Source organism: Phaenicophaeus curvirostris, chromosome 1 (assembly GCF_032191515.1).
Source record: "Phaenicophaeus curvirostris isolate KB17595 chromosome 1, BPBGC_Pcur_1.0, whole genome shotgun sequence".
In the NCBI taxonomy this organism is placed as follows: domain Eukaryota; kingdom Metazoa; phylum Chordata; class Aves; order Cuculiformes; family Cuculidae; genus Phaenicophaeus; species Phaenicophaeus curvirostris.
In genome coordinates, this window is record NC_091392.1 from 76,833,778 (window position 1) to 76,845,970 (window position 12,193).

Consider the following 12,193-nt stretch of genomic DNA (forward strand, 5'->3'; position numbering starts at 1 on the left):
GACTTCAGCTAGAAGTGCAAATGACCATCCGCAGTCCCCTTCCTGTTTATCACACTCATTTGAAGCAGTTCTCATAACCTAGTTTGGCACCAACAGTCAAACAGTCTTCAATAGGAAAAAGTGATAGAAAGACCTCGAGATGGAGAATGAAGAGGGTTACACAGAACTTTATTTTGAAGCAAGGAAGAAAAGCTCCAATGCGGGTGAGCATATGAGCATTTATGCTATGTCTTCAGACTTGTTCCATAAATAACACATCTCTAAAGTTCTATTCAGCTATGTTTGAATATTAAAAAACCCCGAAATTTGCCAAATTTTTCATGGGTACAATTAAAGTTGTTAATGATTTGTGGCAGTATACAGAGAAATGTGATGGATAGTAGATAAAATGCACTAATAGAACCAGGCTTGGAATACCATTGCTGACTGCCCCAGTACAAAATGGAGACTGCGGGATAGAGGAAGATGAGTAAAATGGGAGGCATTAGTTGTTAGCAAGTTTGGCTCGTTAGATGTTTAAATTTTCTACAGGGTTTTTTGTTTGGTTTTTTTTCCTCTGTTTTGCTTTGCTTTGTTTTCAGGAATCACAGCCTAGAAGAGTTCTGAATAATTTAAATCGAAACTGTAAGATAGTAACTTACTGTCCAGTAAGACTTTTAAACAACTTCTATTGTCAAAAGTGTTAGGAGCAGCAAGGGAGAAAATACAAAGGTATATGCTGGAAGGCTTTCAAGCTTACGTTTGATAACCTTTATTTCTTTTAAGTGTCCTGGGGAAGAGTTTCTTAGATTGTAAATATAATACCAAGTCCTCAGACCAATGAGATGTCCAATTTCCAACAGCTAATTAGCTATCAGTTCCTGAGAAATCATGGCTACACATATATTGAAGAACAATTTTTAATAGAAAAAAGCAAGAATCAACATCAGTTACTCAGTATAGCAGGATAAATAGTGTGTAACTTTATTGGCACCAGTTGTGCCGGTTTGTCTACTATTACAAGTCAGCTGAGAGCCTGTTCCCAGCTGCACTAAAAGCATAGAACCCAGAAAACTGAGAAAAAAATCATAAAATTGATCACAAAAGCTAATATTTATGTAACACATAATTTTAAATTGTCTTTGAAATATTTGTCAAAGTGTACCAAAGCATTGCTGTAATGGAATAGATTAAATGTTTCCATTTAAAAAATGTAGAAACTCAGACAAAACGTATGTGGCACAGAATAGTATGTGATCACAAACGTGCAGAGGCCACATTGACAAAACTGTGTATAAAATGCTCTATATTCATTGTTTACCTTCATGATTGGTTAGCATGACAGGACAGGGCATCAGGTAAGCAATTTAAGAGAACATTGCTTTCATTTAACTCTTTAAACAATGCACTGCAAGCTGAGCCTCTGCTTGCAGAGAAAAGTGTGTGAGCTAGCTTTAGACCAGACACAGAGCAGTCACAGAAGCATGATATACATACAGAATACAGAAAGGAATTCACTGGCGCGGTTAGAAATGGTTGCTGTGCCTCATTGGCATAATCTAGTGGAATATCTGTGCCAGTTCATGTAGCACAGAAGGAAGATCACAATGCGGAGCTCCCCTTGCCCTTTGCAGTGCCATCTGTTCTTGTCAGTGGTGGAAGCAACAGAGCTGTCTTGAGAAGCTGGGCAAATGCTGAGCTGCTGCCCATGCTGTGCTGTCAGCTCTGCGGTATTGCTGCTACAAGTGCTCACTCTGGATTGCTGAGTGCTAATCTGAGTACGCAAACCACTGTTACTGTTATACCTGCAGTCTAGTCATTGTGAGGAGTTAAGATTAGACTTCAGATATCCTAATTACTGTTTTTATGTCAAGATCACTGCATAGTAACCAAAGGAAGAAGGAATACGCTCACAGGTGCTTAACCTTGATATAGTGCATAGCCAGTGAAAAGTACTGCATTCTGTTTATGTATATTTGCCATATAAATAGGGTGATAATATAAAACCAGTGGGGATTAGCTGTATGAATATTTGAAGAGGACTAGTCACAGATAAAACATTTCAATAGTAAGCATGATTGAACTGACAAATGAGGAAAAAATATGTTTGACCTCTGTGCAAAATGATGATAGCTAGAAATGAGACAGAAAGTGAAAATGCTAGTGGAAGTGAGTTTATCATGTAGCACAAAATTCAAGTTACTTATGATTTGAAATACAGCTCCATGCATTACACTTTTGAAATAAGAGTGTAGAAGCAGGAAACTTTTCAATTAACTGATTCATATCTGATCTGGGCCACCAGCATTTGAAATCTAATGGCTTTTGAAGGATAATTCCATGGGGTAGTTCCTGACCTTATTTATGAGTTAGAGAACAAGTTACATCTGTCTACAAGGTATAACATTTTGGCACTCTGTTTTCTCTTCCAAGAATGGCCATTTCCATGAAATGTATAATCACCTTTCTGTTATTCTCTGACTTTAATCCTGGGTCCTAATTCATGGAAATTTCATGTGTAAAGTCTGTTTTTTCCATGAAGTTAAGTTTGGACAAAGAGAGTAGTGTATTATGCCTTAGTCTTTCTAGAAGAATGTTCACAAAGTATTTCCTGAAAACACAAGTGTTAGAAAGCCAGGAAGAATAATAAACATGACATTTCCCACATAGCTGGGCAACTTCTGTTATTCTCCCTGCTCCAAGGAATCCTTTGAGGTATCATAGAACATCTTTTATACCTCAGTTGTTCTGAAGATCTTTGTTGTATTGTAGTCTACATTAACTATATCATTACTCCATTCAAGAGCACAGGGGCAACCTGAAGGAACAAGTCCAGCAGAGGTCTCCTGATACACTGATTGAGCTGGAGAACTGACACAGGAAGAGAAGCTGAAATAATTTGCTTTGTGCAGCCCTAAGAAAAGGTGGAAGGGAGTCCTAACTTTCTCTTTAACTACCAAATGGGAAGGTGTAGAGAAGACAGAGGTGAACTCTTCTCAAAAGTGTGTGTTAAAGATATAAAGTGGAATATGGAAAATTGCAGTTGGAAAAATTACCATAGCAGTGGTCAAACTATAGGACAGGAGCCTGGAAAGGTTATTGAATCCCTATCCATGGAGATATTTATAAATTGGCTAGATGAAGCCTTGAGAAATCTTCTGTAACTCAGCTCACCTTAAGCAGGAGTCTGGACTAGATGGCTTCAATATTCCTTCCAGCCTACATAGTTGTTGATTTTATATTGAGATATTTAGAAATCCTGAAATAAAGTGAGTGAGCAAAAAGAGACAGTGGTTTTCACTAGGAATTGGTGTGGCAGGACTGTACCGGTCCTAAAAAAAATATATTCTAAGATCGTTGGGTAATATTAGAGAGAAAATTCACCAAGACTCTGCACTTTCAGGCTTCTCTGATTCTAATTAAAAGTAATTTTCTTTCAGTTTCAAGGGAGTTCATTTTTGCTTCTCATTGACTTTCGTCTAGCATCCACTCTAAAAATAAGCCATGTTTAATGCACTGCTACTTAATTTTTCAAACATTTTGTAGTAATTTTCCAGGTAGAACTGGCTGAATACAACCACTCATTAAAAAAAAACCCTCCAAATTATAATGTCCACTTTTCTAAAAGCCTTTGACTTGGCAACAAGTATACAAGTGATAAACCTAATTAGCGAGTCCTGGAGTTAGAAAGTTTAATTTTCAGAGAATCTACTCATCGTTTCTTGATTGACTGTATTGGTAGTCATAGCCCCAGAACCTCGTTTTTGGTCTCACTTCTTAGATACATCTCTTTCTCTATGATTGTTGGAAATGTTAGTTATTCCTTTTTCACTGAGTCTGTTAGTTTTTCTTTAGCAACATTTGTTAAGTGCTTGCTGTGACATTTAACAGCCTTCATGATACCTGCAAGGGACAACATCCTGCTATGAAGAAGCAGAAACTGTTCACTAGCCACTCGAAACCTCAAACGAACTGGCAAATGGTGAAGACAGCATGAGAAAACTCAAGCCCTCAAAAAGTTTTCATGAATGAAAGTTTATTAGAAACAAGAACCACTTGACATGCAGGAGGCAACCAGAAGGGAAAAAGCAATGGTGACAAAGCACATGGCAAAATGACAGTGATGGACATCCTGTCTGAAAGATATCCAGAGAAACCCAGTTTTATGTCCTGGGTAGCAATTCATGATGTATTTCTAAAGCCATCTTATTTCTTGCAGGACTTCCCTCTAATTCTTCAGGCTTCCGGTGTCTTACTGCTCTCATGGGATTTCTGAATGTTGTATTTCTGGGAGCTGTGATCACATAAATTCAGCAATGTGAGTGACTGAGTGAAAGGTTTTGCCTTAATTCCTGTGAAATTGACAGGTATCAATCCTTAACTTAAATAATTTCGTGAACAGTTTTTGTAAGGTGACAAGACTGCTCATACTTTCTGCTGTTGTATTTCTGATGAAGGTGGGAGAGAGTCACTGGCATTTTGGGGCCATGGCTCTGCAGAAAGTCAGTGGCTTTCAGAGGACTGTTGCATGTCTGGGGTGGGTGAAAGGGGCTGGAATATTTCCCACTTTCCAGTCCCCAATATAAGAATCCCTCCCATTCCTTTCCAAAACACAACAAACCACCAAAGTTTCTAGCCAAAGAATCCATTAGTTTGGAAAAAGTCAATTAGTAATGAAACAGTCCTCAATTCAGGTGTATGGTGCTACTGGAATCCCTGCTAACTCCTCCTTCTCTCATCCTCATGGCCAGTCTTCACGTCTAATGCCTGGCTTTGCTTATGTTAAGTAAGCCATTTCTTCCTGGCATGTACAATAGGGACATGAGCTGGGCTTCAGGGATGGTTGAGAGGGTACAGATAGTTGGAAAAGACATCTCAAAACAGAAATAAAAATGTGTACCTCTCACTTTATATCAGGGTCCTTTCCATTGCCCACAGAATTTGTCTATATGCACTGGGTCGCTACCAGCATTGATCATGTGTGTACAGAACTTATCTATCCAGCACAGAGATGGGCCATTATCCCTGAGCATTTCAATTCAGAGATCAGAAAGAAATGGTTGAAGGTGCTCTGGTCAGGCAAGTTGAACAAGTTTTTAGGTTTCCATCAACAAGCACCTGAATGTAAATCAAGAAGCCTAACTTCATTTTCGTCCTTTAGAGAATCTTGTCTTGGTATTCCTGACATTCACCCTGCTTCTGGACATCAAAATCACTTTGTGCATCAAAATCCTTTGAGAACACAGAAGGAAATGAGAACTAAAAAGCACTTCTGGGCATAAATATCCTACAGAGGCAATTGTTTTCTCTTTTCTTCATGCAAGTCAAACCGTGTTTTTCTGAAATAAGCTCGAAACAAATTTCAGGAACTGGAAAATCAAAGGCACAACCATGTTATTTGAAAAACAACTGTTGCGTACCACGCTGTCAAATGCATGGTGTTAATACACTGCCTTTGTGAAGTCAGTCACCTCAAGTATTTGTTTTGTGTATATGATTTGGATGCCCAACTCCTCCACCTACCATTTTTAGGCGAGCTGGAAGGATGAATGCACAATCTGATTTTCCACTTAAAGCTCCTATTATTATTATCCATGGGAAAATACTGTGTGGTTTCTATACATTTCACTTGTGAGCTTTACATTAAAATGTTTGAGATTCTTGTCCAGGTGACTTACTGACAAGTAACATGGGGAAGTCCAGAGAAAATCTTTCTGGAAGTGACGGTGTCTTTGAGGAGGATCTTCATGAAAACAGATTACTGACTACATTAAAAGAAAGCTTATGCTTGCATACAAATGGTAAGGAAATAAAATCTTGCTCATAGTAACATAAATGGTTTGACATTCTTGAAAATACTAAAAAGAAAATTAAAATCTATTAATGTGATAAAATATAAATAAAATATATTAAGATTATAAAAATATATTAAAATATATTTAGATTAAAATAATAAAATAATCACCCATGCAAAGGAATTGACACTTAGCTATTAAAATAAGCATATTTATATTGATAAAGACTTAGAAAGTGATGTATTTTAGAGTTCCTTGAAATATATCAGCTTAAGCCAAAAACCAAAGTGAAACAGTGTTACTGAACATCTTTGTTACTTCTCCCTGGATGACATTTAATTTTACTTCTCCCAGTAACTGCAGCAGAGCTGGATTTTAACCATACCTTTTATACCAATTGTAATGTAAAATATTTTGTACAATTATCTAGAAATCTGAAATATATAAAGGTACAGAGTGATCCCTAATCAAGGAATTACTATTGTAAAGCAGGGTAAAAAAAAGATACTGGTTGGGGGGGGGGAAAAAAAAAAGAACTTACAGAAATCCCTTCACCCAAAATTCTTCACAGACTCCAGGTGTGAACTCTGCCCCACTGGCTGGAAGCTGCCCTACCAGAGATGTTATTTCTACTCAGAAACTTGTGATACTTGGGAAAATAGTAGAAAATATTGCTCAGGAAAAGAATCTGAGCTCCTGATTATAGAAGATGAGGCTGAAATGGTAAGCCTGTAAGATGCTCTGTGGTTCGAATGCTTTTCTTACTTAAACTTTGTGAATTCAAATATCAAAGTATAGCTTTCTGAGTACAAGGGCACGTAGTAATAGGACAAGAGGGAATGGCTTTAAATTGGAAGGGAGAAGATTTAGATTAGACATTAGGAAGAAGTTCTTCACGATGAAGGTAGTGGGGCACTGGCATAGGTTACCCAGAGAAGCTGTGGATGCCCCCGTCCCTGGAGGTGTTCGAGGCCAGGTTGGATGGGGCCTTGGGCATCCTTGTCTGGTGGGAGGTGCCCCTGCCCATGGCAGGGGGGTTGGAACTAGATGGGCTTTGAGGTCCCTTCCAACTCAAACCATTCTATGATTCTATGATTCATTCTATGATTCTATGCATTTTTAAAAAACATTTGTAATCCAGATATGGTCATAAAAGGCATTGTCACTGTAAAGTGCTCTCATGACTGGCTTTTGCATGTTAAGAGCACTCCTGTCAAACAGAAGACCAGTCTACATTTCATTTAAATAGATGCAATAGATGCATCTCTGTTTCTGTGTCCTTAGTACATTTTAGGTGTCAGTACCTGGTCTGTGGCAATAGAAAAAACAGTTCTGTGGACCAAACCCTAACCTGTAGTGTGCTCATCTTGTGTTCTTGATTTGCTTAACAATGGCCAGGTTCAGTCACTTCTAGAGCACCCAGGAGGGTGAGCTGGCAAAATGTTCGCCTTCCTTTCTTATAGAGGGGAAAAAGAGGAGGTGGCTTCAGCTCCTATAACTCAGATCAGCCTGGTCGTCATCTTAAATGTGCTAGTGAAATGGGCCTGGGGCCAGCAAGGAATCAAAGGTTAGCTTGCTGATTGCTCTACCTACCATCATAAGCCATGATACTGGGTGTAGTTGAGAATCTGAACTAATTTCCACATGTTGAGGGGTTTTGGTTTTTTCCCTTTTAAATGTCTTCAAAACATTTTCTGGAAACTTTGGGCATGAAAGCATTGCTGGTTTTCAAGTATTACTTACCACTATACATCACTGGTGCTGGAGTTTTATGAAGTGTCATTATTATGGGAGTTCAAAATATACCTCTCTAGGATTTCCTAAGCAAACTGAAGGATGAAGACTTCGGCTTTGTTTGGACTGGATTAAGCTTTGATGAAGAACAAGGCAGATGGGTATGGTTCAATGATAACAAGCATCCAAGACACAGGTAGGTTTATTCTGGAGTGAATCTGTGTTGGCTTCCATGTTGTGCTCTCCACTTGCTGTGCCCAGGCTGTTTAGCCATTAGACCATGAGAAAGATAAGATAATATATCATGGCATATACTCCAGTTAGACAGCTCAGCCTGTTCTGATTTTTCTTAGTACAGAATTCTGATCAAAACCTGCAGTTGTGAAGTGAATTTCCCTGATAGCTCTCAGAAAAGGAACTAATCTCATTAGGAGGTACCTATGCTATGCAAGCTTTTCACTTCCAGCTGCATAACAAGTAGGAAAATAGAGAAAGAGTGAAGCTTACTAAACAAATAAAATCTGTCTGTATGTCAGAGAATCAAAAGAATGACAGTACAGAGCCAAAAAAATCCAATCTTTGTGGTTTCACTCTTTGTATATGCAAACGATTTTTGTTTGGCTCTTGCAGTTTTGCAATAAAAGGAAGGAAGAAAGAAGAGAACTGTGGAGCCTATAAATTGATAGAAATGCATGCTGATAACTGCCATTCCCTGTACAAGTGGATTTGTAAGAAAAGTGCAGACCTTCTGGGCATCTAAGAAATTATTAAGTGAAAGTGAATAGGTTGTTTGAAGAGTCTTTGGAGGTTTACATCACTTTACAGTGGGTAGGATATCTGATCTAAAATGAAGGGGAAATTGTTGACCTGAACTGTGATGCATCAGTGCATTATGATTCTATCTGTGATTAAAGTTGAGGATGATTTCAGTCTTCTTTTGAGGATGATGGTATAAAATCTATGTGTTTGCACATGCTGATGCATTGCTCCTTAAAGCCATTAAAATAACACACAATAACTGTTCAAATACAACTTGGTCATAATCTGGGACTTGCTTGCCTCTGTTGTTTGTAAGACTACAGGCAAAGACTGTCAGCTTTTTCCACAATGAATGCATTTCTGCTGTAGAAGAGTCACTATCTCAATCAAATCATTAACTGCTGTGACCTGTCAGCAACATCATGAGCGAGTTCTTTGGTAAGAACTGTGTCAATGCCTTACTTTGCTCATGAAGTTGTTCTACAGCTTCAGTCCCTCTAGAGTTGTATTTTCTCAGTGTTTTAATTCAGCAGGCTCCTATTTCAGCTTTCAATGTCTCGCCTTTGCTTCTGAAGTCTGAATTTCCTGATCTAGCCTATGTGTCACTGACCACATTGCGCATATGCTATCTCACTTGATCTCTTTACAGGAAAGTTTTGGCATTGGTGTTTTAAAGTTTGCAAACCCTTTGTTAGTATCTGTGTTATAAAAATCATGCTTTGAGTGCTTTTGCAACCCCATTTCCCAATTCTGACAGTTCATATAAAAACAGAGATGGAATATAAGCTAGATATCTGCCAGGATCACAGAAACACACATTATCTGCATTCCAAGTCTTCTGTGATCACTTGAAGGTGCCATCCACAGTCAGGCTTTCATGGAAAAGCTGCTCACATTCTTTGTTTCACTCAGAATCTTATTATGATTCAAAAGAAATATATACATTATATACAATGTCAAGAAATCATTGTTTGTCTAGATAAAATTGTAGCAGTCTAATCAGAATATAACAAATTATTAGTCTAGTTATAATAATTATTGGAATTACAAAATTATCAGAAAAAAATCTCATTAATAATACAAAAAAACCAAATCCTTCCCAGATGAATACTTCCTAGTAGAGTTTTGCTTGTCATTGCAATGCCCCATGAATCCTGGGTGTATTGTACCTATGTTCCACAAGAACAGGGAAAGGACATGCGTGGAGTCATTGACTGGTGCCCACCAAGTCGTATCTCAATGTGTTGATGGAGATAAGTTCTTCCTCCTTATTCTTGGGTTGAACTGGAGTTATATCTATTATTGCTAACTTAGTCTGCTTAGTTGCTCTTCTTTCACTAAAGTTTGACCATCTTTGATTGACTGTCTCAGTTAAAGATACACAACAGCCTCTGTAGCCTCAGTCTATAGGGTTAATATTTGTTAATAACAGCATTGGTTAACCACACCTTTGCTGCATGTGATATTCACACAGATAATTAAAACCCAAATGGTGCGGTTTCTCCTTGGCTGCCAGACAATTGCTGTAGGAGCTAAAACAAGCTGAAATCAGCTCAAGCTAAGACAAGTGGAAGACTGGAAAAGGCTCCCCAAATTAGTCATGGCATCAAGCCTGGCACAATTCAAGAAGCATTTGAACAATGGGACATTTTTTCTCTCTGGGAAAAATGTAAAGACGTTACATACTTGTAGTTGTAAAGAAACAACGCTAGAGAGCACTAGAAGTTTTGTGGAAGGAAGTGCTCATTTGCACTCTAATTTGTTCCCGAAACTGAACTGAAAAACACGTAGTAAGTGCAGGGAGAGCCCTGAAAGGTGCCTTCTGGTCTGAAGTGGGCCGTATGCCTCTGTGTTCCTTTAAGCTACCAGAAAAAACCTGTGTAGAGATCCATCTTGAATAAGTGGTGTATGGTGGCAGACTAGACACTCTTTCCCTTAACATTCACTTCTTCAGGCTGTCTGGACCCTGATTCTGGCACCCCCTCACCACCTTACTCCCTCTCTGCTGTATTTGCATCAATGTCTCTCTTGAAATAGGATTCTGAAAAGGAGACATGATACTTCAGCTGTGCTTTCATGACTATGTTGAACAAAGTGAAATAAGAACTTCGTTATCTATGCTCTTTTGTTTTTTGCCATGCATAAGCCCTTCATTATGGTCTTGCTTTCCTTGCCATAGGAGCACGCTGCTTATTCAGTGCTCGCATGTTTTACTGCATGGAATAGTCCAGTCACATGCTCTTTCTGCATTCTGGTATTTGTTCTAGACTTAATGTGCATTGGAAGGGACCTTAAAGATCATCCAGTTCCCCCCCAACCCTGCCATGGCCAGGGACACCTCCCACAAGAACAGGCTGCTCAAGGCCCTATCCAACCTGGCTTTGTACATCTCCAGGGAGGGGCAGCCACAGCTTCTCTAGGCAATCTGTTTTGATGCATCATCACCCTCATTGTGAAGGATTTCTTCCTAATGCCTAATCTAAATCTTCCCCCCTCCAATTTAAAAACATTCCCCCCTGTCCTATTACTACATGCCTTTTTAAAAAGTCCTTCCCCAGCTTTCTTGTACACCCACTTCAGGTACTGGAAGGCTGCTACGAGGTCTCCCCAGAGCCTTCTCTTCTCCAGGCTGAATGGCCCCAACTCTCTCAGCCCATCTTCATAGCAGAGGTGCTCCATTCCTCTGATCATTTTTGTAGCCATCCTCTGGACCCATTCCAACAGTTCCACATCTTTCTTACACTGAGGATTCCAGAACTGGACACAATACTCCAGATGAGGTCTGACGAGAGAGGAATAGAGGAACAGAATCCCCTCCCTCACTCTGCTGGCCAGACTTCATTTGATGCAGCCCTGGACATTGTTGGCCTTCTGGGCTGTGAGCCCATGCTGCCAGCTCGTGTCGAGCTTCTCATCAATGAGCACCCTCAAGTCCTTCTCCACGGGACTACTCTCAATGACATCATCAGTGTATATAGAGATATATATATACATACGTATATGTATATACATACATATGCGAATATATATACATGTGTTATATATGTATACACACTCTTATACTATAATAGCCCATTTCTTCCTTTGTTGGCGCAAAACTGTCCTATCAGAGTGAGATCACAGTCAGATCTCATCTCAGTTCCAGATCTCTGCCCTAAAATTGCACTGCATCCAAAGGACTTGGAAAGAGCAGAGATGCTCATCTGTCCTATCTTTGAATATATATTGCAAGCTGATAGTTGTAACTGATGGAGAGAGAGGCTGTTCTAGCAGGCTCCTTATCTCAGATGCCAAGTTAATATGTGTTAAATCTTCTCCTGGACTGCCTAGCTGCTTTCACTTATTGCAGGAAGCAGTGAGGCAGTTACTCTAACCAAGGCTAAACTTAGATCACTAGACTTAGGTCAGATGCTCCCACACAGCCTTGCTCATTGCTGCAGTCTGGGGAAGTTTAGCGTAAGACCCACTGACAAAGTATGTAACCTGAGATTCAACAGTTCTGTTACTGCTTGTCCCTATGATTTGCAGATACTAGAAATATTAACTTAAATGTAGCTCAGTGTCAAAACTAAAATATTTGTTAAGCTGTTTAATTGATATTAATTCCAATGTCTTCTGGAAAAAATGTAAGATGTGTGTTTTCTAGACATCTTTTGTCCATTCAGTCCACACAATCAGGCGTTTACAATACCTTTGCTTCCAATATCCTAAGCAGAAAGAAAATAATTGCCAAAAGCATTGTAACAGTAAATAAATAAGTTAATAGCCAAGGAATTTCTAACTCTACATGTGAGTGAATTTACAGAAAGCTCTAGAATGTATGGGAAGAAGGAAACATGCATTTGGATTCAGGTCTAACAATTTGTGAATCAACAATCTGCAAATTCATGATGCATCAATAAACAGCCTGACCTACTGACAAAGGT

General features: G+C 39.0%; 1 protein-coding gene across 1 annotated transcript in view; it reads left to right on the forward strand.

Annotated features, from left to right (window-relative positions):
* The window catches only part of LOC138723796 (killer cell lectin-like receptor subfamily F member 1), a 29,944-nt gene continuing 17,751 nt past the window's right edge, over window positions 1-12,193 (forward strand). The window contains exons 1-5 of the mRNA XM_069863180.1: window positions 1-203; window positions 4,199-4,297; window positions 5,649-5,780; window positions 6,346-6,497; window positions 7,589-7,704. The gene's annotated coding sequence lies outside the window, so the exon portion shown is untranslated. The remainder of the gene's footprint in view (window positions 204-4,198; window positions 4,298-5,648; window positions 5,781-6,345; window positions 6,498-7,588; window positions 7,705-12,193) is intronic.